A 27516-nucleotide genomic window follows, 5' to 3' on the forward strand; every position below is an offset into this window, starting at 1 on the left:
GTGCATGGTGCATTGCGGTGGCTTCTCTTGTTGCAGAGCATGGGCTCTAGGCGCGTGGGCTTCAGTAGTTGCAGCACGTGGTCTTCAGTAGTTGCAGCACGTGGGCTCAGTAGTTGTGGCTCATGGGCTTAGTTGCTCCATGGCATGTGAGATCTTCCCGGACCAGAGCTCGAACCCATGTCCCCTCAATTGGCAGGTGGATTGTTAACCACTGTGGCACCAGGGAAGTCCTCAATTGGACATTTTAGAAAGATCACTCTGGCAGCATTATGGAGGATAGATTGGAGGTATGAAATACTGGTGGCAGGGAAACCTGACAGAAAACTGCAAGAGAATGAAACCTGGTAGTAAATAGCAGGGCTAATAATAGAGTTTGGAGAGCCGTTTGGTCTGTTCTCATCCTCCTGAGGTCCTCAAATTCAGACACTTGATATTGTCTCCTAATGAGGTTATCCACACTGTCATTGAGACTCATTTTCAGGATTGAACATTTAAAATACAAATTTGGCTACAAATTTTGTAATCTCATTTTAACACATTTAAAAATTTTAACATACTGGGAGTCTCAATAAATGGAAGGGTTCTGAGTCCCTCTCCATCTCGGAGAAGCCTGCTAACTTGCTGTGTGTGGTTTGTGTACAATCTTCTTGGTGATAAAGAATGGAAGGGATAGAGAAGAGATGCAAACTAGGAAGTTCCCTTAACCAGCACCAATTTAGCTTTGTTGCAGTGAGGAGAGGAAAGTGTACATCCCTTTACTCACGAGTTGATGTTTGCAAGTTGGTTGTTCATAGCTGGGAAGTGTCTGAACTGCTGTTAAATAATTCTTTCTCTATCTACTTATAATATAGATGGACGTCCTGGATTTGAAATATTTAGTAAAAGGTATTACGCTTCTCTAAATTACTTTCCATTTTCCTGACCTAGAAGACTGACTTTGAGAAATGACCCAGAGTTAATTGTTTTTAGACTAAATTATTGAAAGTGACTTATTTCTCTTATATTTATGTCTCTGGTTCTATGCCTTTTTAATGCCCTACAAAAAAACATTATAATCTTCTGACAAAAAAATTTAAAAAGCACTTTATAGTTGTTGAGCATAATGAATGAAATTTTCTTTTAATTTTTGCTTTCTAAACATATTTGATTAGCTATTGTTGAAAGGAGGACTAGACATGGGCAAAATTAGTTAGGGGCTATTTATTTCTAGGTAATTATAGCACAATCACTCTGATGAAAAAATGTAAATATCAACAGTAGATTTAAAGAGTTGCGTTTCGAAGTTTTTAAAAAATATTCATTCACTAAATGCAGTTGGTTATTAGCACATTGCTAAATGATTAAAATATACCTAAATGTAACAATGTTATCTGTCATTCACAAAAGGCCTATAAATCTAATATCTACAAAAATAAAAATATACCTTCAGAACAAAGTGGCATGGTTTTAAGGCCAAACTTGAGGGAAATAAAATATCACAATTTAGTCTTATATAAATTCAGCCTCTAAATAAATCTAATTTATGCCTTCTGAGCTCAGTTGTCCTTGACGCATAGAAAACACCTCTCTCTTCAGAAAATAAAAACACTTCTTCCTTCTAGTGTATGACTGGTCTTTATCCATGTGGGAGAAAGTGATAAAAATAATAGAAGTATTACAGTATTAAGATGAAGGGAGAGGATCTTCATATTTTTTTTTTTTAAATAAACTTATTTATTTATTTATTTTTGGCTGCATTGGATCTTCGTTGCGGTGCACAGGCTTCTCATTGTGGTGGCTTCTCTTGTTGTGGAGCATGGGCTCTAGGCACACAGGCTTCAGTAGTTGTGGCACACGGGCTCAGTAGTTGTGGCTCATGGGCTCCAGAGCACAGGCTCAGTAGTTGTGGTGCACGGGCTTAGTTGCTCCACGGCATGTGGGATCTTCCCGGACCAGGGCTCGAACCTGTGTCCCCTGCCTTGGCAGGCAGATTCTTAACTACTATGCCACCAGGGAAGTCCCTTCATATTTTTTAAGTGAGCCATTTCAAAACAAGGCAAAGACACAGAAAAGCTCTTTGTCTCTTGAAACATTTGACTTTATGTCCAATGCTCTAAGCCTCTGGATAAGGATCACTTCTTTCCTCCTCCTCTGCTTCTGCATTGGACATCCTCTAGGTAGCTTGGGTACTGAGGGGACCAAGCAAAAGAGGCCACGGACTGTATGCTAATTAGTTGTTTAGGTCTGAGACAATTAGTAGTTTAGATCTAAGGATCTTCAAGGAATCGTTTTCCTTTCTTCTTATTGCAGGATCAAGCTGAGTAAGACTCTGATAATTAATACTGAAACATAATTATATCATGCAGAGATAAAGTTGTACACAAATATTTATTGACAGAATGCATAAATAACCCCAAGATCCTTTTCAATATTTGAATTGGTATTGATCAGTAGTAATTTTTAGCACACTTTAAAGAGTTTAAACTATTTCCCTCATCAGGTTAGTTTCTTGATCTAGAATTCCTGTATGAAAGTTGCCCTAGGAATGGTCATCTATGAAGCATAGAACTCCCCATGAAGGAAATTCTGCTCCTCTTTTATGTTTAAATATGTTCTCTTCACCAGACATTTCTAGGGGGGTGGCGGGAATTGTTACTCTCAGGTATGCTGCCTTACTTAGCTTTTGGCATTTTTTTTTTGCCGAGACACACTCAGAGCTCCCTTAACAGGAACAATGAAGTGATTAGTTATAGTATCCCACACCTCACTAATGTGTGACCCAAATTTTGTGGCATAAATTTTCAAGCAGTAGTTTCATTTTTTTTCCTCTGCTGTTGTTTAAAAAATTGGGGTCAACATTACTTCTTATTCAAGTTAGAGAAAAAAAAAACAGAGAGGTCTTATCTGCAGAACAATTCACATAGAATCTCTTAATATATTGCCCCTACTTTTGCAACAGACTCAAAAAATCAGTCTCTACAATGGTTGCAGTGAAGCAAGAAGTCTCCTGAGTATAGAAGCAGTATAGTACTGCCTCTATCAGCTGACCTCCCTTCTTTTACTTCTTTCGTATGATAGTGATTGACTAGAACCTGACAAGAGGAAGTTGTGGTTTTATGATGATCATTCTGCAAGTATATATTAAACATGTGTCCATCATGGTGGGAAAGACTAACTTACTTTTGGGTATTCAACTCACTGGGTATTTTAAACGGCAGGTTACTCTTAACACAAAAGTACAGAGGCTGCGGCTTCCCTGGGGCGCAGTGGTTAAGAAGCTCCCTGCCAATGCAGGGGACACGGGTTCGATCCCTGGTCCGGGAAGATCCCACATGCCGCGGAGCAACTAAGCCCACGCACCACAACTACTGAAGCCCGCACGCCTAGAGCCCGTGCTCTGCAACAAGAGAAGCCACTGCAATGAGAAGCCCGTGCACCGCAACGAAGAGTAGCCCCCACTTGCTGCAACTAGATAAAGCCTGCATGCATCAATGAAGACCCAATGCAGCCAAAAATAAAATAAATCAATAAATTTATTAAAAAAAAAAAAAGTACAGAGGCTAACGTGACAAAAGTAGTTCCAAGTTTTAAGATTTATCTCATGAGTCACTTTCACTGGCCTCAGCCCATCTTTATATCAAAAAAATCTGATACTAAGTATGGATTCTAGATTCTGAAGCCTACGAATTATGAATAAAATCTGAACCATGGAAAACAGAACAACTTTCTATAATGTTACTATTTACCAGAGACATTTGCACTCAGATCTTTCCTCTAATTAGATCTTTTCTTGTGTTCTAGCAGTTCTCCAGTGTTATGGCTGGGAGGAAGCCAATTTCAAGGATCTATTGCACAAAGAACTATTTACTGAGACATATGCAGTGCTTTCGCTATGAAATAAACAGGAGTTACATGACTTTAATAAAGGTTTTCACAGTAAGAAATGAGACTTACTTGTCTTTAGCACTCTCACACTATGGAATGCAGTGGCAATACCTTTGCTACTTACTATAGTGCAATTCCTCCCATGGTTTTGGGAACCCATAATATTCTTAATTTAGGCTCACATTTCTCCTTTACATATATGCCTTTATATTGTCTTCCAAAAGGTGAAAATCTATTACCTTACATGTTTTTAAAATGATGCACAAGTCTCCTATATTTTACCAATGACAGTGTAATTCTCTCTGTCTGCCAGGTTGCAAACAGTTATTTTGACTCTTTCCCCTCCTTCACAAAATTCTGGCAGCTTGTCTTTCACTAATTTCCTCAAATATAGATCCTACTTCAGGTCTTTCATCATCTTACCTCTCCCGGGGCAGTCATTCTCAAACTTTAGTGTGCATATTAAAAAATACACAGGAAACTCATAACATTCAGATTCTTGATCCCAGTCTTAGATGACACTCAGCAAGTCTTAGGAAAGGCACAGGAAACTGGATTTTAATCACTTAAATATAATCCATTGCCCAGATTTTGAGAAATTTTATTCTACAGTCTTCTTATCTCTTTTGGGTCTTATAAACCATTTCTAAATAAGAATCCTAAAGATTATATCATGTTTGTTCACCTACTTACGCCTTCAACTATTTATTGAGTACCCAGTGTGTGTTAAGTACCGTTTGAGGTATTGGGTTTATAGTATTGACCAAAACAAACATCACTGACCTCATGGAATTAAGTTTTTCTTTCCCCACATTTAAGAAGGATCCTCTATAACATCATGTTTGATCCCAACTTCCTGAATCTGATGTTGATCCTAGTTGATCATATCTCATAACTATCATTCAAAAAAGATGCTCCCCTCTAGTCAGGTTTTTCCTCTTCCTCTTCCTCAGCCTTACTGTCTCCATAGCAACTCAATCCACTTCTGGTTGTCGGTCCTGTTATTCTCCACCAGGAATATTGTGCGGTGTTGTGGACAGGGCATAGAGATGGGAAAGGAAGTTTCATTCATTCATTCAACACATACTGAGAGCCAAGTACTGTTCTAGATATGAGAGAATTCAGCAGTGAACAAGTGAAGATAAGCACACAAACAAAAAACAAAGAAATATCAGATAAATTCCATGCAGGGTATGATGACAGTGACCTAGCAACTACTTTATATTGGGTAAACAATATATGTATTGGGTAAAGAATATATATATTGGGTAAAGAATATATATATTGGGTAAAGAATATAGTGACATTTCAGCTGAGAGCTGAATGACAAAGATAAGTGGCCATGCAAAGTTTAGGGAGAAGAACATCACAGGCAGAAGGAACAGCTAGTGCTAAGGCTTTCAGGTGAAAATGTGGGTTAGAAGATTATAAGGAAGGCCAGTTTGGCTGGTGCACAGTAGGAGAAGATAAAATGGTAAAGGCTGGGGTCAAAGAGGTTCACATGAGCCAGATGACATAGGGCAGAAGTAGGGGCCATGATGTGATTTGATTTATGTTTCCACAAAGCTCTCTGGTGTTGTGTGGGAACTGGATTGTAGAGAGGCAAGAGAGACCAAATAGGAACTACTGTAGTAGTCCAGGGCTCAGCTGATGACGGTGTTTGGATACGCAGCAGCACAAATGGACAGAAATGGACAGAGTGGGCATATGCTCTGGAAGTAGCGTCAAGGAGCCTGGGGATGTATTAGACGTGGCGGTGCAAGGCAGGACTCCAAGAAACTTCCTGGATTTTCTTCACTTGAGTAACTGGCTGGCTGTTCATGTCAATTACTGATGCAGAGAAGACTGTAGAGGGAGCAGGTTCTGGGTGAGGAGGGTGATAATCAAAAGTCCAAATGGTGGGTGATGTAGCTGAAAAATAGGCTACTGTGGCCAGACTGCAAAAGGCTTACGGTAAGAGCTAAGAAATTTAAACTCTCTCTGAATTGTGACTTAGGAAACATACTATGGCATTGGTGTGTAGGATGGGCTGGAAGGGGTAGAAATCACATGCCTGCAGTAGGATTTGGGGAGAGATATAATAGAGAGTCAAAAGACACAAGAATAATTATAAAAGAGCCAAAGAGAGTTAGGAAAAGAGATCAAACACAATACAGATAGAAAATACAAGTGTTTATTTGAAGATGGAAAGAGTAAGAGTAGAGTAGGATTCACCTTAGACGGCTCCTTGGTTGGTAGTTTTGAGAAGAGGATGCAGAGGGCAGAAAGCAGAAAGTACAACGAGCTCCCGGGAGAAGGACTGAGCCTGCTCTCCACAGGGCTGTGCTTGGGTCCCGCAAACAAATTGGCTTGGAGAAGAGCCTGGCTTGAAAGAAGAGAGCTGACTTTGTGATCTACATTTGGTCATTCCCTCCATTGGTGGCAAGAGAACATGTGTGTGTTTGTGTGAGAAAAGCAACCTCATCTATATTTTAGTTACCACACATCTTTTCACCATAGAAAAAAAAACTGGCAACCTTTATTACTATTAGGATCATCTAACAGGCTATCGGATAAAACATATATGTTTGTAGCATTTTCAGAGCTTGAAATATTGTTTCATAAAATGGGAAAATTTTACTCACTTTCATGAGTTCTATTGCCAGTGAACAGTGTGTGCAAAACGGATGTTCGTAAAGAGGATCTTTGTCACGTCAAGGGAGAAAAACTGTTGCTCTTTATGAGAAAATGTTTCCAGTTTACAATTAATTTTATTTTTCTGACTGAATTTTCTTTCTCTGATATAACAGGCTAGATCAATAAGAACCCTGCATCTATAACTTAGAAAATCTAGACAGGGAAAATTATCAGAGAGAAAGCAAATGATGATGAAAATCGATATGCTTACTTACTCTGTGCTCCCTTAACCTTCATTTTCCACTTGTCTTCACCAAAACTTCACCATTGGAGCTAAATTAATCACTAGGATAAGATTTTTTTCTAAAGAAACAAATTTTGGCTCATTTGTGTCAATTTCGAAAGCAGCTGCTTCTTTCCTATATGAGCCATTTTCTGAGTAAGCGATTTTTTTTTTGGTTGACAAGCTGAGGGATTTTGCCTTAGTCAATAGTTGGCATTATCATCAAATAGGAGGCAAATTAGTCACTGCAAATGAATTAATATCTTGCAGAACTGGAGTTATTTATGCTCTGAGTGATAAACTTGGGAACTGTCTATCAGCACACTGAAAGAATTTGTAAATGAGGTCCATGCATCACTGTTGGGGATCATCCAGGAATGATGGAGGACAGGATAGCTGTCAGAAGACTGGATTCATTTGTCTGCTTGCTCCTTCCTTCCTCTCTTTCCTTCCTTCCATTCTTCCCATGTATTGATGATCTGTTCTGTGCTAAGTGTCAGGGATATCCCTAAGGAGACATGTCCCCCACCTTTAACAATCTAGTGGGGAAAGGAAGACATCAGACATCATTAGAGTATAATGTATTAAATACAAAAATAAATGTCTATAAAAATGTTTTAAAGTACAGAGAAGGAACACCTTAACTTGTCCTGTAGGGGTTAGGAGGGCCTCACTGAGAAAAATAAATATGAATTTGCCAGGTGGACAAGGCAGTATTTTAGGGAGAAGAAAAATACGTATAAAACCATGGATTTTGGGAAAAATACGATCATTGCTATCACAACAGTCACAAAAACAACTAATATGTGCGATGCACTTACTATGTGCCAGGCACCGTGTTATAAGCTTTTCATAAAGGAATGCTTTTAATCTTTACAACCGCCCTAAAGGATAAGTATTATTCCATTTTTCTGATGAGGATATCAGATCCCAGATGGTTAAGAAATTTGTCCCAAAGAAGAACTGGTATGTTTACAGAGTTGCAACTCTTCAATGTGTTGGTGTGTGAAGGATGTGGTGGAAAATGTCAAGAGGTGGGGTTCGAAAGATCTCCTGGCGTGTGTGTAATAAACACTAAGCTGTATTACAGAAAAGGGCTCAGGTTCATTCTTAAGCAGAACAAATTTGTCCATCTATTCCTCTGTCTGTGCATCTACTCATTTATTAAATATATATACATAGAGGATTTTAAGCAGCACACAGAAATCATACATTGAGTGAGTAAAAATGAGAGTGAAAGAAGAGAAAAGATGAGGGAGAGGATATAATGGAGTTAGGAATAAGGCTAGCTGAGCAGACATCGGTGAACCTTGGCAGACACTAGAGCTATTTTACATCTCTGTGTGGAAGTTAAAAAACCAGTTTAGGAGAGAAAGCCAAGCTACCCCCTGAGTGAGCTGAAATTGTACCCACTGGAAAGGCCAGGATATTTCAAAAGAATGATTTTGGAGTCATTTAATCGGATGGACAGATGGGTGATAGAGGCCATAATGTCCTATTTGTTGTAGCATAGTGGGTATGATTTTCGTTCAAAAAGAGTTTTTTTTTTTTTTTAAAGGAGATATAACCAGATGCCACCTTCACCAAAACACAATCTTAATAAAGTACTCATGTAATGCCTGTCTTTAATAATTCTACTGCCTGAATATTTGCCAAGATGACTTATTTGTGACATTTATACCAATCCAAATAAATAACTTACTGGTTGGCTTGTTATTTTTAAACACCACCTAACAAATACACTAACTTTGGTTTTAGAATGTTTGACATGTAACCTTTCCTTTTGGCAGTGATTAGCTATCAGGGGTGGTTGCCTGTTCAGGCTATTCTGAGTTTGCAAGACTTAAATTGCATTAGCCAAATAGTTTCTGTTATAAGGTAGTTTTAATTGAGTATATCCAGACATGCTTCTAAGATTGTTTAGAAACAAGTTCAAAAGAAGAGGGTAACACAAACTATGAAAAAATAAAGTGCTGTGTTAAAAGATCATCCCATGTAACACTAACTCTTGGGTCAGTAATCTATTTCTGTGTAAATATAGGGATAGGGTGAGGAGAGTGGTATATGTTGAGCTCATATTTCTTGACCCATAACTAATTCCTGTCCACAGAGGCAAAAGTTAATAAAAGCTGCACGTAATCTGAAAGTGCTTCTGGTAGATACCGCATGCAGTGGTAAATGGCAGGATAGTGTGGTGGCTGTTTGTAGCACAATAGCTAAGTTTAAAGGCCTGCGTAACTACGGCCAATAATTGGTCAGGCACATGGGTTGTGTATAATTTGGGTGAACAGTCCAGCAGTCTAATAAGTGTATGATTTGGGGGAACAGAGGGGATCCTTTCTGAAAATAGAAAGGACGATAGAGTCGCACCAGGAGCTATCAACACTATGCCCAGAGTCAATAAACATGTAAAACAAGCTATTGAAGAGGAAGAGATCTCAGTTCTGAAAAATCACTGAATAGCTTTCAGGGCAAAATGTCTTAACCAGGGCTTTTATTGGTTTATATTTTCAATTGGCTATACAGGATGAGGCCCTGATTGACAAAAGTTGAGGCAGTTAACTGTCTTGTAAGGTGGTGAGAACTGAGCCTCCTGCCTAAAAGTTGAGCCTCTATAAATTGTTTCCCCACTCATTTCATACCTATAACTCTGTCTAGAATTTATCCATATTGTCTAATGAAATCTAATGGCATGGCTCTGGTCCTGTTACAGGTTTTATTAGAACTAAGGTTTTCCTGAGGTAATAAAATTGTGTTAAATAAGCTTTAAAAGCTTTAAATTTTACAAGGCCATGGCCTCTTGTTTGGTTTTTGTCATTGTAAGCTTCTCAGCAAATCTTGTCAAGTTAGGTACTAGAAAAGTGAAACGTAGAATGTGCATTTTCTGTTGAATTTTATTTTTCAGGTAAAATTGGTTTTCAAATCTGCTAATTGGTGAAAAGAGATCAACTTCTCTCTCAAGTTACAGAAGCAGAAATTCAACTGGTCCTTATTAATGAAAGATCTTCAGTGAAGGTTGAAAGCCCTTCAGATCAATCATACCACACTTTGAGCTCCTCTGGCCTCCGTGGTTCCCTCATCTGTGCTCACGGCTCACAGGTGTGCAGGACAGCTATGTCCAGGACTCACTGAGGACAAAAATGGTTACTTAACCACGCAGTTGAAATATCCTTTCTATGGAAGGTTAAAAATCCCAGGAAGTCTGTGGGACTGGCTTTTGGAGTATAGCTATGAGTAAAATATTCTCTAGATTTTCCCAATGTATTGTGATTCAATTTATCAGATAAATGAGTTGTTGGAGGACTTTCATTTAAATTGACAAATTTTCCTCCAGTATAAAGTTCCATAGGGACATAGTCTTCATTCTTTACCAATTTCAGGTTGCCACTAATGTCTAGAGGAACTAAAGGTATTTAGCCTCAGGGTGATATATGAGCTACTTTCAAATATTTGTAGAATGTTATATAGAAGTAGTAGTATACTTTTTCTCCAAAGTCATATGGGTGGGACAAAATCTTAGTAATCATAGTTGTCCAGTAGACTACTTTGGAGGTTGTGACCCACCTCTACCTCTGGAGATGTTCAGTAAAAGTGTGGATGATCATTTGACATGAAAGTCATGTGTCAGATATTTCTTGGACCAGATGGTATGAAAGAGCTCTCCAAACCTGAAAGTTCTAAGAATCTTTAATGAGTATTTTAAAAAATTATTTAAAATTTGTTGTTGTTGTTGTTTTAGCATGAAATCTGATGAAGAGCTGTTTGCTAGAGGCAAAATGTATGCCTATGTTTTTATACTTTTAAGTTTTAAAATTGTTGCATTATTTTATCTTTTTTCAGATAGCTCACTGGAAATAAATATGGAAATTTCCTAAGAGGCTGAATACTGATGAGGTTGTAACTGAATTTAGAATTCTCTTCTGGACACAATTCCTTGGGTGATATAGGATCCTAAATTTATTTGTTTTACCTTTGTATTTTGGAAAAGTTAAAACTTATAAAAGTTGATAAATTAGTATCCTGTGTGCCCATCACCTAGCTGCAAGAATTATTAACTTACAGGGCAGAATAACGGCCCCTGCAAGATGTCCATGTCCTAAAGCCTGGAACTTGTTGATATGTTAGGTTATGGGATAAGCAAGAATTATGGTTACACATGGAATTAAGGTTGCTCATCAGTTGACGCTGAGATGGGGGAGATTATCCTGATTCTCCAGGTGGGAACAATCTAATCACATGCATCTTTGTAAGTGCAAGAAGGAGGCACTGGAGAGAGACCCAGATAGATGGCCATGTGAGAAGGTATTGGCTGATGCTGTTGAAGAGAGATGGAGGAATGGGGCCTTGAGCCAAGGAATGTGGCTAGCCTATAAAAGCTGAAAAACGCAAGGAAACAGATTCTCCCCTAGAGCAGCCTGAAGGATTGGAGGCCTGTCGACACCTTGATTTTAGCCTAGTGAGACCTAATTCAGATTTCTTACCTACAGAACCATAAGATAATAAATTTGTGTTGTTTTAGGCCACTGAGTTTGAGGTAATTTTTTATAGCAGCTATAGAAAACAGATTTCTTAAAAAAAGGGAGAGAGAGAGAAAGGCTGTCAAAATGTGAAGGGAATAAAATAATCCTTAAGGTTAATGCTAAAAATTTCTTTGAATGTATTTTACAAACCTAGCAAAGAAAGACTGCTTTTATTTGTTGGCTTTGACTACAAAAGGAATGGATGTAAATCTGAATATCTATAAAAAAGATTTGAATATATATACCAAAGTTTAAATAGATATTTAACTTGCTAATATGATTAGTTTTATTAATCATTTGAATGATTTAAGCCCTTTACTCTCATCTTTTGGTGCCATTTTTGTTAAACTACTTATTTCCATTACATAAATTGCAAATTAGATACTCTGGCTTACTTAAATATATGTGTTATGGTACTCTTGATGGTTTTCCTTTATATACTGTTTATCCAATTTCAGCAAAAAGGCAGATATTGGAGAGATAAAAATTCATTATTTTATAGAAGCTAGTGAAATTGTTTATACTTATTAAGATATGGTACTTTCAATAAAACCAACTTAAAATCTATGATCATTTTCTTCAAAATAATTCTCTAAATTCCTATTTATATTCATAGGTTCTTTTTTTCTAAGCCTGATAAAGTATTTAATTTGAATCCAAAAACCAACCAACCAATCACTCAACTAACTCTGCAAACATAAATAAAAGTAAAAACAAAAAAATAAACAAAACAAAGCATTTAAGTTTATAAGCACTTTTGAAAAGTGATGCAAATGGCGTGAATGAACTCTCTCATATATCTATTTTTTTATCTTGCTAATGTTAAAGGACAAAAGATCAATGTCTAGATTTACTGAAGTCATGTATCCTAATGGACCATTTATTTCTTTTATGTTTAGACACTTTCCCCCTCAAAGATATTAGCCATATGATTCACAATCTGCAGTGAGGTTTTACTAAATGTTATTATTGGAGATATATTCAACGGTATGTTTGAGATGTATAGATTATATTCCTTTGGAAAGTTGCAGGAGAAATTCTGTGGTAGCATATACTTGTTTTGAAAGTATAAATTAGAAATACACACTAATAATTTTGAGCATATGGCACAAACTTTAACACACAGACACACACATGCACATCAGACTCCAAAATCTCAGAAATACATATGCTATTTAACATTCCACTTAATACATCATCTTATTCTTCCTAGACACTATGAGAAACTGAAATGTACAAAATTAAGGGTAGTCTCTAAAGCTATTGTGATGTGTAAACCTGGTTAGGCTGTGGTGCCCAGTTATTTGGTTGTTATGAAAATAGTTTTAGATGTGATTAACATTTACAATCAGTAGACTTTGAGTAAAGCAGATTATCCTCCATAATCTGGGTGGGCCTCATCTAACTAGTTGAAGGTCTTAAGAGCAGAGATGGAGGATTCTCGAGGAAAAAGCAATTCTTCCTCAAGACTGCAGCATAGAAACACTGCCCAAGTTTGCCACCTGCTGGCCTGCATTGCAGATTTTGGGCTCAAGGCTGCAACATCGACTCTTCTTTGAGTTTCTTGCCTGCTGGTCTGCCCTATGGATTTTAGACTTTCTAGGCCCCTAAATTGTATAAGTCAATTCCTTAAAATCTCTGTTTCTCTGTCTCTCTACAGATAGATAGGTAGGTAGGTAGGTAGATAGACAGACAGATAGATAGATCCATCTCCTATTGGTTCTGTTTCTCTCAGACAAACCCTGCCTAAATAGCTATTATTGCCCAATCACCTTGCAAATAAGACATTAACCTTGATTACTTCTGAAGAAAAGTAATTCTGTATTCTCATTTTGGGCACTTTTCACTTGCTTTATTTAAATTGATCCAAAATATTTTATTCCTTTTAGCTCAAATTGATAACAAAAACTTTAAAAGCTCAAAAGAACTTCTTTCTACCCAATATTCCTGTCCCTGAGTTTCTTTCTCCACCTCCACCCAACTCCTCACTACTTTCCTATCCAGTCCATGAATCATCCCTAACACATATTTCATTTTTCTAAAATACAAGATCATTGAAGAACTTTATAGACACCCTAACATAGTTTTCAAATTTTTTGGTTTAAGTCTCTTTTCTGTGACTATCACTACTATGTTCTGGTTTTTAAGTGTTCTCCCTGGTGACTGTTTTCTATAAATTTATGTTTAGCCAACAGTTAAAATAATGTGTGCTTGGATAATAGTTGAAATAAGCTCAAAGACTCTGGATCAATTACCATAAGGCTGTCTTAAGAAGACTTGCTTTGTCTACCTTAAAATAAGACCCTTTACTGGTGTTTAAGATAAAGCTGTGTCTTCATTTTCTTCTTTAGATTCAGAGTAACTAATTCTGACCAGAACTCTAAAAAGAACTGCAAATGATCAGTTAATTAAAGCAATGCAGTCCACGTCAGGAGGACTGAGTTCCTTTCTAAGCTGATAAAATATTTCAAAATGCATATTAATATGGGACTTTTTCAAGGTAGAGATACAAAATTCAAAACTACAACAAAATTAGTCTTCTGCTGTTGCTTAAGAGGGATTTAGCCCCTGTGCAATTTATGACTCAGATTAGCTTCTTAAACAATGTTACCCAAATAAACCTTCCTTGAAATCAGTGGTACTGGTATTCAAACATTTTTCCTTTACATGGAGTTAACTGTATCTTCTGTCATCTGACTGAACCAACTAAAGTCATTTCTCTTAAAAGACATCAACAGCTCAAGGAAAAAAAAAGTGTTCTCTCCCGAGCTGGGGGAGGAATTTTGCTTTGTACTTTAAAATGTTTGCTCTGTTCCAAGAAGATATTAGGATCAGCTGACTGACAACAGGAAAAATTTTCCTGGCAGAGAAGGAAGCCAGAGGAGATTCATATGCAGACAAAATTTTAACTATCAGGCTGTTTGTATCCCCATATCTACTCTAATATGCCAAGCTGGGATAAATCAAATGGGCTCTAAAAATGGTAGATAAAAATGTGATTTCACAATAATTCTTGAGTTTTGCAGAATATTCATCTTAAGCATTTCTTTTTCTCCAAAGAGTTATTTATTACCGGGTAAAGCTATATAGTTATTCCAATATACGCACTACTCTAGGAAGAAAAGAAAAAAAACCTTGAAAACTCTGCATTTTAAAAGTGCTATAAAGATACAACTGAAGATAGAGTTGTAAAGATACAACTAGCTGAAGTGCTAGTGTGAGTTAAAAGAGACTGGGACCCAGACAGAGGTGCCTGAAATTTGTTTGAAACAAGGAGGGAAACCAGGTCAGATGATGTAGTGTAGTGCTTGGTGATGTGTCCACTTTCCAGCTGGATATGCCTCCTTCAGGCGTGGCTGGGACTGAAGGGTCCTTCCTCAGGGTATGGGGAATGTGTATACACAACTTGTCTCTATCATGAGACCCTCAGGTTTGGTAATCTCTAAGCAAAGTGGAAATTGGACTCACAGCATAAATGCAAAGAGGACTAAGGACACATGAAAGCAATGTTGGGGTAAATTCACAAGGCAAATGCTTCAGAGACCTCAGGATAGACTTTCCTAGTCAGCGTTTCATAGCAACTTCATAATCATTCAGTTTTCCCTGGTTTCAAAATGTGATCCTTGTGAGGGTTAGCAGAACAATAGTTTAATCTAGGTTGTAATTTATATTCTAAAAATCCCTCAAAGAAAGGAGGAAATTCTGATTTCTGAGAGTAAAGGTGGGGCAGACACTGGACAGACTCTTCTCTCCTACTGCTAGACTCTAACTCTCTTGATCCTCTTACCATTTCCTTTATTGCCTTTGGGAACCTAACCTGGGCACCCCACACACCCCCGCCCCGGTCTAAGACTTCCATATTTGATCTTCTAAGGTAACCATCTTCCCTTTGTTAGTATGAGCCCTGGGCTTTTTTCTTACTATGCTATTTCACAGGCAAAATGAAGGGTATAAAAGAACATTCAAAATGAAGGCACCCAAGGTTGATTCATGGCCTGCTAAACTTGTCTACATTCAACTTTATTTATTTTTAAAAAATATTTATTAATTTATTTATTTGGCTGTACTGGGTCTTTGTTGCGGTATGCGGGATCTAGTTCCCTGACCAGGGGTCGAACCTGAGCACCCTTCATTGGGAGCGTGGAGTCTTAACCACTGGATCACCAGGGAAGTCCCTACATTCAACTTTAAATAAACTTAGACTTAATATATACCTGGTCTAAATATAAATCTTATCACAGCAATACAAGGAGAATGTGATTAAGTCTTACTCTCATTCTTCCTTGAAGAAGGCTCATTTTGAGAACCATTGAAGAACTAATTTAACTTAAATTTAATACAAACTGGACCAGAAAACTCATAAAAAAACGACAGCAGCAACAAGACAACATAAAAACGAAAAGCCCCCAAACACTGATAACTCTAAGAGACTTAATGTAGTTGGAAATTACTTATAGTCTACAGGATTCTATTTTTAAAAGTGTAAACTATTAAGAAAGATGGGAATCTATTTTATTAATGATAACTTTATGAAGCTGTTAACCTCCTAATGATTTTTCATGATAGAAGTTGCCTTAGGGATCTTTAATTTTTAATTTTAATTTAAAATATTATTTTCTTATTTTGGGGGCCATTACCCCAAAGCCTTACTTTCTATCACCTCCAGTAAGTGCATAGTATTTTATGGGAAAGCTATCTTTTGTTAGATATCTTTTTCATCTACCCTGAAAATTAGACTTTTCCTGTCTCCTTTCCTCTCAAAAATCCAACTCATTTATTTAAAACCAGTGGCAATAGATAGGAATTTTTCATAATTGTTAATCTGGGCTTAGTGGGTCATACTAAGAAACCAAGGGCTTTAGCAATTGAGTTGTTGGTCTAGTTAGAGCCTGACTAGAATTGTTAACATAAATAAAACAAAAGCACTGAAGAGAGCTTTTTCTATAATAAAGGTATATTGTTTTTAGTGAATTTGGGTTTGTCCTTTTTCTTTTCTTGGTAAGAACTTTGAATTTTAAGGATTCTGAGGCAAAGATTTTCACTGAGATCTAAGTATAGGGAAAGAACCCTGACTTTATGGTTAATTACATCTTAATCTTTCTTCTCTAGGTTATCATTAAAATAATTATTATTCTGATTTTTTTTTACTATATGTTTTTTTCTGCAACATAATACACATATAAAGAATAAAACCAAAATCATCTTAATCCCGCCTTTATATGGGGATAACCTCTTAACGTTTGGTGAATTTCCTTTCAGCTTCTTGTGTGCGTACCTGCATTACCGTGTGACTCGTCGTAGATTTCATAGCATGGAAGTTCTATGTTTTACATGTTTTACACTCACAGTGAGTTTTGTCTTTTGCTTTCCTAGTGTCCCTTAACTAAACTTCCTCTGTTTGTAAAATACACTGGCCTGTGTTCAGGAAGACTAACAATTGACGTTACTCTCCATTAGAGGAGTTAGGAGGCGGACATGATGCTTGGGAGCTGGTTAGCTGAGGAAGACAACGCGAGTGTTCTGGGGAACCAGCTCTTGCTGTGTTCTCTACGGTGGCAGCCCCCTCTAGAAGGCTCAGAACATGCTTTCTTAGAAACATGTGTTCCCTCTTCCTGTCTGCTTGTGACAGATCCCTTCAGTTTGTCAAAATTCTTCTGCCATTTCTCTCTTTGCTGCAATATCGTCCCAAACACTTGACAATCACTGTCTCTTCACTGGAACACACAGAGGTGAAAAGGGCTTCAAGTTCTAAAGTAACCTAAACCAGCAATCAAAGAACAATTTTATTTATGCCCTATGAAAAGGATAGCTGGAGATATTTCTATCTATATATCCATCTATCTATCTATGTACTTTTTTGAGGCACAGAACACTTCTCCTAAATAGCTTCATTTTTAAAACTAAGGAATGATTTTAAAACAAATAGCATAATGAAATATTTAAATCCTCTTTGTAATAGTATCTGTGTAATGTTTCGTAGATGTGTACGCAAATAAAAACAAACAGAGGGACTTCCAGTGGTTAAGACTTTGCCTTCCAGTGCAGGGAGTGGGGGTTTGATTCCCCGGTCGGGGAGCTAAGATCCCACGTGCCTCGCGGCCAAAAAAACAAAACATAATACAGAAGCAATATTGTAACAAATTCAATAAAGACTTTAAAAAAAATGGTCCGCATCAAAAAATCTTAAAAAAACAAAAAACCCCCAAAACCCCAAAACCCAAAACACTTAAAGGAAAACACTAAGATGTATATAAAGGTTAGATGCATGTAATGGCTTATAGTTTTGTGTGTGTGCATCTTTTTACCATTCTTTGCCCTTCTATATCTTCTTTCCCTTTCCTTCCCCCCTCTTTTCCTCTCTTTCCTAGAATAATTACGTTGATTTGCCATATCCCAGAAGTAGCAAGTAATGGTGCTACTGAAGGTGAACTTGAAAGACTTTACAATGTTTGTCATCACAGTGTTTTGGCATTGCTTTGGTCTGCACATTTAGTGGTATATTGAGCCTCTAAATTGGCTAGGTTCCTTTGTTTAAAATGGTATTCATTTAGTAAATGTACACCATTACTTTATCATCCAACATGTCACCAAGCAGCTAATCAGACTATCCTGCTGATCTAGCTTAATGTTAGTCTGTTCATAGATGTCTTGGGGGCAGTTGTTGCTAACTCTAGACAAATTAAAGTGGGAATGATGCTCCTGATTATTTTTTTTCCTGAAGGAAACACTGCTTAATGTATATTACATATAGTTGTGTCACATTATTGAATAAATTAAGCTCTAAAATTAAATAGAGTTGAATAGGGATTATTATCACTGTCAAGCAAACATTTATATGGTACTTTGTATATGGCAAGAATTTGATCTAAATGTTTGACATATATTAACCTGTTTCTTCCTCTAATAATTCTATGAATGGGTACAATAGAACCCCTGTTTAATAGATGAGGAAACCGAGGAGTAGGAATGTTAGAAAACTTATCCAAAGTCATGGAGCTCTTATAGAGAAGAGATGGCATGTCACACCAGGCAGTTTACTTCCAGAGCCTCTTCTCTTAATCCCAATGCTATCCTACCTTATTATATTATCAGTAAATATTTGATCATATTTTTAAAAATATACAGAGTATTATGCTATGCACAAGGAATGTATAAAAAAGGCATTAGTTGTTTCTGTCCTTAGAGTTTTTCAACCTAGTGAGAAAGACAGGGTAAACAATATAAAACTGTAAACAATACCAGGCAATAGAAGCTGTGATAAAGGAATCATTCAGATGAGTTCTCTAGGATTTTGAAGATGGCCAGGTCACCAAAAGCAGGGGAAATTTGGAAAGACTTCATATATCTGGACTTCTGAGAGGTTTGGACCAAAGATCAAGATACTTTTTATGCTCTATAAAGTTATCCAAAATAGGAATAGCTTAAAAATGTCTCTGAAACTCACTAAGACAGACGGTCTGAAATAATTTGAATCATCTGTGGGTAGAGTGAGTACTTGATTAAACCCCAGCAGGTGAGAATTTCTAACATAAAACAAAGGAACTTAAAACACCATTACTGTGCCATTAATATAGAATTAGAGTGATCAGATAATTCAGAAGATGCTTGTCTTGATGTCTTTAAAAGTGGGACATGCAATGCCTTGGGCTGCAAACAGTTAGCCAGTGTGTCACAGAAGCTTGGGAGTGGCAAGACCCTTTAACAGCCCTGAAAAATGAACCACTGCCCAGGACAACAGCAATCTAGAAACTGACTTGATTTTATACTTCTTTTTGTTTAAAGCAACCAACATTTCAGTGATCTACAGTACTCCAGGGTTATATTTATCTATTCTTACTGTGATGCAATTGTTTCAGAAGAAATAATAGGTAGTTAAATAACAAGACCAATGGCACCTCAGGATAAATAAGAATATAGGAAATTTTAAATTGTTAGAAATTCTCTATACCTATTCCTACCATCTCTTTTAAGTTAACAGTAAGATTATTTTATTTTTGTTCCTTTTACCTCACATGCTATAAGATTGTACTATAGTTTGCCTCCCCATTTTAGCTAATTATAATTTATTCTACACATTTCATATTTTCAGTGAACATTATGTATCAGTTTCTTAACATTAATATCTTTTGTAGAATTTGTTTAATTTACATATAGGTTAAATATATATTGTCTTTTGTAGAATTTGTTTAACTTACATATAGATTAAATATATCTCATTTGATCCTCATAATCTGGTATTATTATTTTCTCTCCAGTATTTCTACCATCCATCCAGTTATTCAAAGTTAGAAACTGGAAGTCATTCTTGATTCTTTCCTCTCCCTTCACACTTCATATTTAATCAACATGTGTTCTTGATTATATCTCTTAAATATCTTATAGTGTATACAGTTCATAGAGGCTAATTATTTCTATGGACCCAGAGGCTTATATGGTCCTGCTGAGTCCAGAACCTGGGTCTTCTGATTCCTGGTTCAGCCTCTCTCTGATCTGCTATGATGCTTTTAGAGAAAGGAACTTTGTTTTAATTCTAATCTGTCTCAATATGTAACTATGTAATAAAATATAAACACAAGCTCCTTGCAAACATTAGAAAAAAGGCACAGAAATACCAGCTAGTATTAGTGTATATAAAAGACTATTAATATTACCTATGGGGCTTCCCTGGTGGTGCAGTGGTTGAGAATCTGCCTGCCAATGCAGGGGACACGGCTTCGAGCCCTGGTCTGGGAAGATCCCACATGCCGCGGAACAACTGGGCCCGTGAGCCACAACTACTGAGCCTGCATGTCTGGAGCCTGTGATCCGCAACAAGAGAGGCCGCGATGGTGAGAGGCCCACGCACCGCGATGAAGAGTGGCCCCCACTCGCCACAACTAGAGAAAGCCCTCGCACAGAAACGAAGACCCAGCACAGCCATAAATAAATAAATAAATAAATTTAAATATCACAACACCAATTCATGATAAAAAATATATATGTATTACCTATGACACCAAGCTCTGAACTTATTACTCTTATGCTTTACTGAAGAACTTCTTACTGACTATTCACCATGCTTCCCTCTTTTTCCTCCTGTCTCAGAAGAAACCTTGGCCTTCCTTCGGCTCAGGTTAATCTCTCTACCTGTACACTATGGACCTTAACTGCTTTGCCTCCTCAGGAGTCTTGTTTCAGAAATAATACCCCCTCTTTCCAGTATGTAACATCCCCCCCACCCCATTTGCTCTTCCCCTTCAACCTATGAATGTCCTTAGGTGTCTTCCAACTTAAGAAATAGAGCAAAACAAAACCAACAAAAACCCTAAACTGAGAAAATGTCCTTCCTTCCCCCCCCCCTTTCTAATCATCCTTAAGTTTCTCATCTTTAGTCGAGCTACTTCCAGAGCAGACCATTGCATGGGCTCTCTTCACTGCCTGAGCACCGTGCACTCCTCAACCCACAGTAGCTTCTGCCCTACCATCATAATGATTACCATCACCTTTGTTTTGACAAAGCAGATGAATACTTCTCCGTGACTTAGCTTGCCTTTTATAGGATTTGACACAGTGGACCATTCATTTATTTAACAGTTATTCAATTCTTTCTATAGGCCAGGCATTATTCTAAGTGCAAAGGAGATACAATTGTGGGGGAAAAATAAATAGATTTCAGTAACACTGTGTTTTCCTGGTTTTTCTTTCTACTTCGTTCGTCTTTTTTACCATTCCCTCTGTGGGCTTCTCTTCTGTTTACCCCAATGTTGCTATAACACATAATAACTGTTGGCTAAACATTGTACACTCTTCCTGGTGACCATATTCACATGACTAAACATTTACATGTATAGTGAACAGAAGGATGCTCTACCCCAGTCTCCTTTCAGGAAGGACTGAAGACCCACCTGAGGTGAGTGCAGTCAACACACAGCCTCCAAATGCCAGCTCTACAGGGTCAGCCTGAGCTGAACTGCCTTGCCCAAGGTCATGCCTTTTTTGTAGGACCAGATCCAATGGCTGAGCAAGGGGAGTGTGAAGATCTGGATGCTCTGGCCTAAGAGGGAAGTTGTACAAGGTGCATCTGGAAACATTGGCACACAAGATAGCAGGGAAACGATCAAAGACTCTGAAGCCAAGCTGAAGAGACTTCCACTTGCCAAAAATGGGACAATTTGAGTGTCAATAAGAATAATGGCAATGGTTAAAACATATCAGACACATTAAAACTTCATAATTCATAGAAATACTGAAGGAAATCCACAAAACCTCATTGGTTATCTTTGGAGAATACTGGAAACAAACTCATTATTCTAAAAAATGGTAAATGGAGCATTTAACCTGCCTTTTCAGTATAAGCTAGATCTCTGTGTAACCAAGTGGTTGATGAAGGAAAATTTCTCCTTATAGATGTATTCCATCTAATAATCAATAGAATTAATGATTAATAAATGATAGAATTATAATACTGTTTTGCTCACCCTTTATGAAATAATGGATATAGGCAAATATTGTACAAAGAATCTACAGAACAGGCTCACTTATAAATATTACTGCAAAAAAATAAAATATTAACAAATAGAATCCAACTATTAATTACAGAATCATGTTTGTTTTTAAGGGATTTATGCCAGACATGCAAGAATGGTTCTATATTAGGAAGTAGGTTAATATTATTCATCATAATATAACTTTGAGAAAATCATGATCATCTCCATAAGACACTCAAAAGGCATTTGACAAAATTAAATAGCTATTTTTTAAAAAAAGCACTCAATACAAAAGCAATCAGGATACTTCATTAACTTAATAAAATACATATATCTCAGCCCAAAGCCAACATCTAACTTAATGGGAAAATGCTGGAGATATTTCCTAAAGTCAGATCCAAGACAAGGATACTACCATGATACTACTGTTCAACAATGACCTGGTATATTAGGCAAGACAACTGTATAAGAGAAAGTGATTATGCAAGATTATAATAATATACTCATATTATTGAATTGTATAAGAGAAAGATATAAAATTATATAAGAGACAGGTGTAAAAATTGTAAAGGAGGATGCAGAGCTGTACTGTTTGCAGATGATTTGATTATATACCTGGAATACCCAAGAAACTTGGCTGAAAAATCACTAAATACAATAAGATAGTTTAGGAAGATGCTTGATGTTAAATTAATATACTGAAAAAAAGGCTTCATGATACAAATATCCATTTAGAAGATAAAACTGAAGAAAAAACTTATTAAAATAGTAACAAAAAGGTAAAATATTTAGGAATAAACAGTACAAAAAATGTAACAAAAAGGTAAAATATTTAGGAATAAACACTACAAAAAATGTAAGAGAGCCATATGAGGAAACAGTCCTGAAATACATAAAAGTACACTTGAAACAAATGTGAAGGTAAGTCATGTACTTAGGGAAGCTCAACAACACATATATGTTAGTTCGTAAATCTAACAATATCCTCACCCCCTAAAAAAAATACCACCAGGTTTTGTTGTTCTTACCCCTCCCCCCAAACTAAACAAGCTAATTCTAGTCATTTGGGAATTTATTGCAAAGGTCACCAGAGGAAGATCAGTGATGCGGAGACTATACCTATCAGATACTGAAACAAGCTATAAACTTTAAGAGTTGTATCATTCTGGCATATGAAGGAGACTCAAGTTACCTATGGGAATTTAGTCTATGATAAAAGTGGCTTCTCAAATCGGTGGGGGAGAAATGGAAGACAATAAGTGATAGTGAGATTATATAGTAGCAATGTGGAGAAACAAAGTTGTATACTTTACCCTGTTCATCAGAATAAAAGACCAAATGGATCAAGTATTTAAATGTAAAAAAATCAAACATTCTAGGAAAAAACACAAGCAAATTCCTTTATAAATTTGAAGTGTAAAGGACTTTCTAAATATTACAATCAATAATGTTAGAAGCTAATACTTCCATAGCATGTACAATGTGCAAGACACTGTTCTGAGACTTTTACATATATTTACTCATTTAATCTTATAACAACCATTTGAAGTAGGTACTCATTACTTCCATGTGAACATAAACATAGGACAAGGCAGAACAGCATTATATGTTCCCTGAGAGAGATACAACATACTTTAGAGATTCAAAAGAGGAAGAGCTATCAGACTGGGGAAATAAAAATGATCTAATGGAAACAGCAGAATCTGAGGTAGGTCCAGAAAGATGTAAGGTGATCAGTAAAAGGGTGAAAATATGGTATAAATCCTAATTCTGTCAACGTGGGGTATCCCAGGAATAACTGCTGGTTCAAGATGGAGGCATAGGAAGATCGTGAACTCACCTCCTCCCCGGACACACTGAGTCTACAGTTACGTACAGAACAATTTCCTCTTAAAAAAAAAAAAAAAAAAAGTCTGGCTGAGTGATGACTACACATCGAGCAAAAGAGAAGAAAAGCACATCGAAGTGGGTAGAAGAGGCTGGGACACAATCTTGCCATAAACCCCACACCTAGTGCGGTGCCCCACAACTGGGAGGGATCTCAAAACTCAAGAGCTTCTCCTTGAGGAGCAAAGCATTCAAACCCCTCATCAGGCATCTCAACTTCTAAGACATACACTTGAAAGATGAGCCCCCAAAACATCTAACTCTGAAAACCAACAGGGCTTGCATCCCAAGACCCAACACACTGTAGTGATCTGAGAAATGTCTCTTAAAGGGCTCACAGACTCAGGCTCACCTTCCCCAGGGCTCAGCTCAGAAGCAGCCAATAGCACCCAGACTTAAAGTAGACACTCTCTTGCTTATATTGAAGCATCAGCCTGAGGGGCAGGCATCTCATTTAACACACACATCTAGGAGCCTGCTGGAACGCTCTCCAGGGACAGAGACTTGTGGGTACCATCTTGGTACTCTCCCTTTGCCGTTCTCCAGAGCACCAGTATCTCCTGGAAGAGAAATTTTACACTTGTCTGGTGCCCCAATTTTTGTGGCTGCCACCTAGGGGACACTTCTTGATTGCTTGGCTCTGGAGGCCAGGGGAGCTGGTTGTACTCATCCCATGAGACTGTAATAATCAGAGTCACCCAGACAGGAAGTCATACCCCTGTCTGATACCCCAATTTTGTGACTGCTGCCAGGGGACACTTCTACTTCACCTGGCTCTGGTGGCCAATGGGGCTTTCAGTTGTGGGACCCACAGGACTGTAACCAAAGGAGAAAGAGTTCTTAAACAGCTAACACCCCCAGGACATAGCAAGAGGCAACACACCTAAGAGCTTAGTTTTTCTGTGAAGGAGGCCTATTAGCTAATCATGATTGTGGCCTGAGGGGCGGGCTTCTAATTACACTTGCATCTTGAGGCCCACTGTAATACTCTCCAGAGACCTCAGAAGGCAGTTCTATCTTCGTGTTCATCCTCTGCCATGCTCTTGAGCACCAGTGTCTCTTGGAAGTGAGATTTTCATGTGTCTGGTGCCTTGGCTTTTATGTCTGGTGCCCTAGTTTTTGCGCTGCTGCCCAAGGGACACCCTTTGATTGCCTGGCTCTGGTGGCTGAAGAGGCTTACACTCCTGGGTCCCTTTGGACTATGGCAGTCAGACAGACAGACAATTCTTGGCTGGCTATCACCACCAGGGCACTGCACAGACAGCAAACTAAGGTATAGTCCTCAGTCTGTGAAGGAGGCCTCTTTGCTTATCTTGGAGATTCATCTTGAGGGGCAGGCTTCAGATCTGGCACATATTTAGTGGCCTACAGAGCTGCTCTCAAGGAGTGAGGGCTATGGACATCATGTTGGTGGTCCCAAGAGCAGTACCATCTTGGCTCTCCCTTTACGTTTCTCCAGCTCATGGTATCACCCAGAAAAGAGCTTCTACATTTGTTTGAAGACCTGATTACTATGACTACTGCCCAATGGATACCTCCAGATTGCCTGGCTCTGGTGGCCAGTAGGACTTACAAAACCTACAGTCCTACAGGTCTGTATATATTTGCATACTATTAAAATCTGATGTCGAGATTCAAGATGGCAAAGGAGTAGGTGGATGTGGAGTTCACCTCTCTCCACGGATGCATCAGGAATACATCTACAGATGCAACAATTCTCACAGACCACTGGCTGAAAACTAGCAGAAGACCTTGGACACCAGAAAGGACTATAAAGATCCCTGCATAACTGGGTAGGATGGAAAAAAGAAGGGAGAAGGAGGAGGAGAGGAAGCAGGATGGGACCTGCACCCTGGGGTGGGAGAGCTGAAGCAGAGGACAGATTCCCGAATTTGGGACACCCCCTCTCTGACAGGGAAATCGATTGGGACAGAAGGGAAGCATTTGAAGCTGTCAGAAAAGGGTGAAGCGGCCAACCTGTGGCAGATGGGACAGAGTGAGAAATACACAGATGGTCCGTACCTCGGCCCTAGGTGCCCTGGACTGGGATGTGTGTTCACAGGTGTGCAAGGGGGCTGGGAGCTGGTGCATGGAGATGGTAGAACAGGCCGAGAGCAAGAACTGCTGTTGGCTGTGGGGAGATGGACTGAGGGGATGGGAGGGAAGAAATCCGCAGCAGGGAATGCCTATGGAGGAAGACTGAACGGCCATGGAAGCAGGGCGCTACTGCTGAGTCACACACAGGGGGAGGAGCCACTATTGTAGCATCTCCTTCCCTGCACACGGGTGCCTGCCAATGACAATAAAAGAAGCCCGTTCAGGGCTGGATCTTGCACGCTGGCTGCTGAGTAATAAAAAAAGCCCCCTCAGGACTGGCCCTCGTGCGCCTGCTGCCAGGCGCCAGAAAAGGCCCTCACTAGGGCCATATCTTTTGCGCCCATGGCCACTGGTTTCCCTGTGCATTTGGCACCACTGGGGCTCCCGAGATCCAAGCAGTCATACCACCTCTGCGCCTGGTCCTCACAGGGGCAGGCCCAAGAGCTCCAAGGCAGCCTCAGGACCAGACTCCTATGGGTGGACCACATGCAGAGGTGGGGATAAAACCAAAGCTGAACCCCAGGGACAGGGTGACTAAGGAAGAAGATCGAAAATCTTTCCATCAGCTGTACAAGCTGCAGATTAAATCCCCACAATCACCTGGGTAGACCCTGCATCTATGGAATATCTGAGTAGATAATGAGTGTTCCCACAAATGAAAACGGTCTAGCTCTGGCATCTGTGGACGTTGGAGGCAAGCACACACAGGAATTGGGCCCAATCAGAGTCTGAGTGGTCCCCAAAGGGCTCACAGCAGGTCCAGAGACCAGCCCAGAGGCAGAGGAGAGCCTCTTGGGAAGCAGGAGGTGAGCTGTGGCTCACAGCATGTGCAAGGACACTGACAGCTGAGATGCCAGGAAAACACTATTAGTACTATTATTTTTATTATGTTTTGATTCATTCTGTTGTTGGTTCTGGCTGGTGTTTTTTCTTTTTTTTGGTTTCTTTTTCTTTCTTTTCTTGTTTGTTTGTTGTTGTTTTAATTTTTTTTAAGTTAGTCTTTTGGGATCTCCATGTTTTATAACATATTTTTTATTTTAATTTTTTTATACATTTCTATTTTTGCTTTTCTATGTTCTTTCCCCTTTTTTTCTTCTTTTTTCTTTAATATATATTTTTTAAAAAAATATTTCCATTTCTACTTTGTGCTTCTGTTGTCCTGTGTTTGTCCCATTTTATTTTATTATTTTTTAAATCATTTTTACGAGTTTGTTCTGTTTCCTTGCTTTATTCTTCAGTTGGCACACTGTGTTGGTTTTGTTTTTAGGTTATGTGTTTTTGTTAGTCTTAATCCTAATTGTCTGATTTCGTTTTTGACTTCTTCTATTTGTCTGGTTGATCTCTTACTTTTTGTTTTATTTGGCTCTATTTTTGTTTCTTTTACATGTGTTTGCATTTCCTTGTTTCTGTTTTTATTTGTTTAATTTTGTTTTTACCATTTCTCTGGGGTTTTGTCTTTTTTTTAAAATATATTTTCTATTTGTTTTCGTTTTTTTTTTTTTCTATTTCTATGTTGTTTTTCTGTTACTCTGTCTTCTTTTCCCTTTCTCTGTTTCTTTTTTTTTTTTTTAATCATTTTTGTTGGTTTGTTTTGTTTCTTTGCTTCATTCTTCAGTTGGCACTCTGCCTTGGTTTTGTTTTTGGGTTTTGTGTTTTTGTCAGCTTTCTTTTTAATTGTTTGATTTCGTTCTTGAGTTCTTTTGTTTGTCTGGTTGTTCTCTTGCTTTTTGATTTATTTGGTTCTGTTTTTGTTTCTTTTCTGTGTGTGCTTGTTTCCTTGTTT

General features: G+C 38.1%; 1 protein-coding gene and 1 long non-coding RNA gene across 3 annotated transcripts in view; one reads left to right on the forward strand and one right to left on the reverse strand.

Moving 5' to 3' along the window:
• LOC309625505 overlaps nt 1–19977 on the forward strand; it is a 156049-nt gene extending 136072 nt beyond the window's left edge. Inside the window, exons 3-4 of one of the 2 annotated variants that reach the window (XR_014242540.1) lie at nt 9669–9862; nt 10604–19977. This is a non-coding gene — a long non-coding RNA (uncharacterized lncRNA). Of the gene's footprint in view, nt 1–9668 lie in introns of both variants that reach the window. The other variant, XR_014242541.1, reaches the window with a different exon arrangement.
• DPH6 (diphthamine biosynthesis 6) overlaps nt 1–27516 on the reverse strand; it is a 445312-nt gene that overhangs the window by 43619 nt on the left and 374177 nt on the right. The gene's annotated exons all lie outside the window — the stretch shown is intronic.

The sequence above is a fragment of the Balaenoptera borealis genome (assembly GCF_965194805.1).
Source record: "Balaenoptera borealis genome assembly, chromosome: 3".
In the NCBI taxonomy this organism is placed as follows: domain Eukaryota; kingdom Metazoa; phylum Chordata; class Mammalia; order Artiodactyla; family Balaenopteridae; genus Balaenoptera; species Balaenoptera borealis.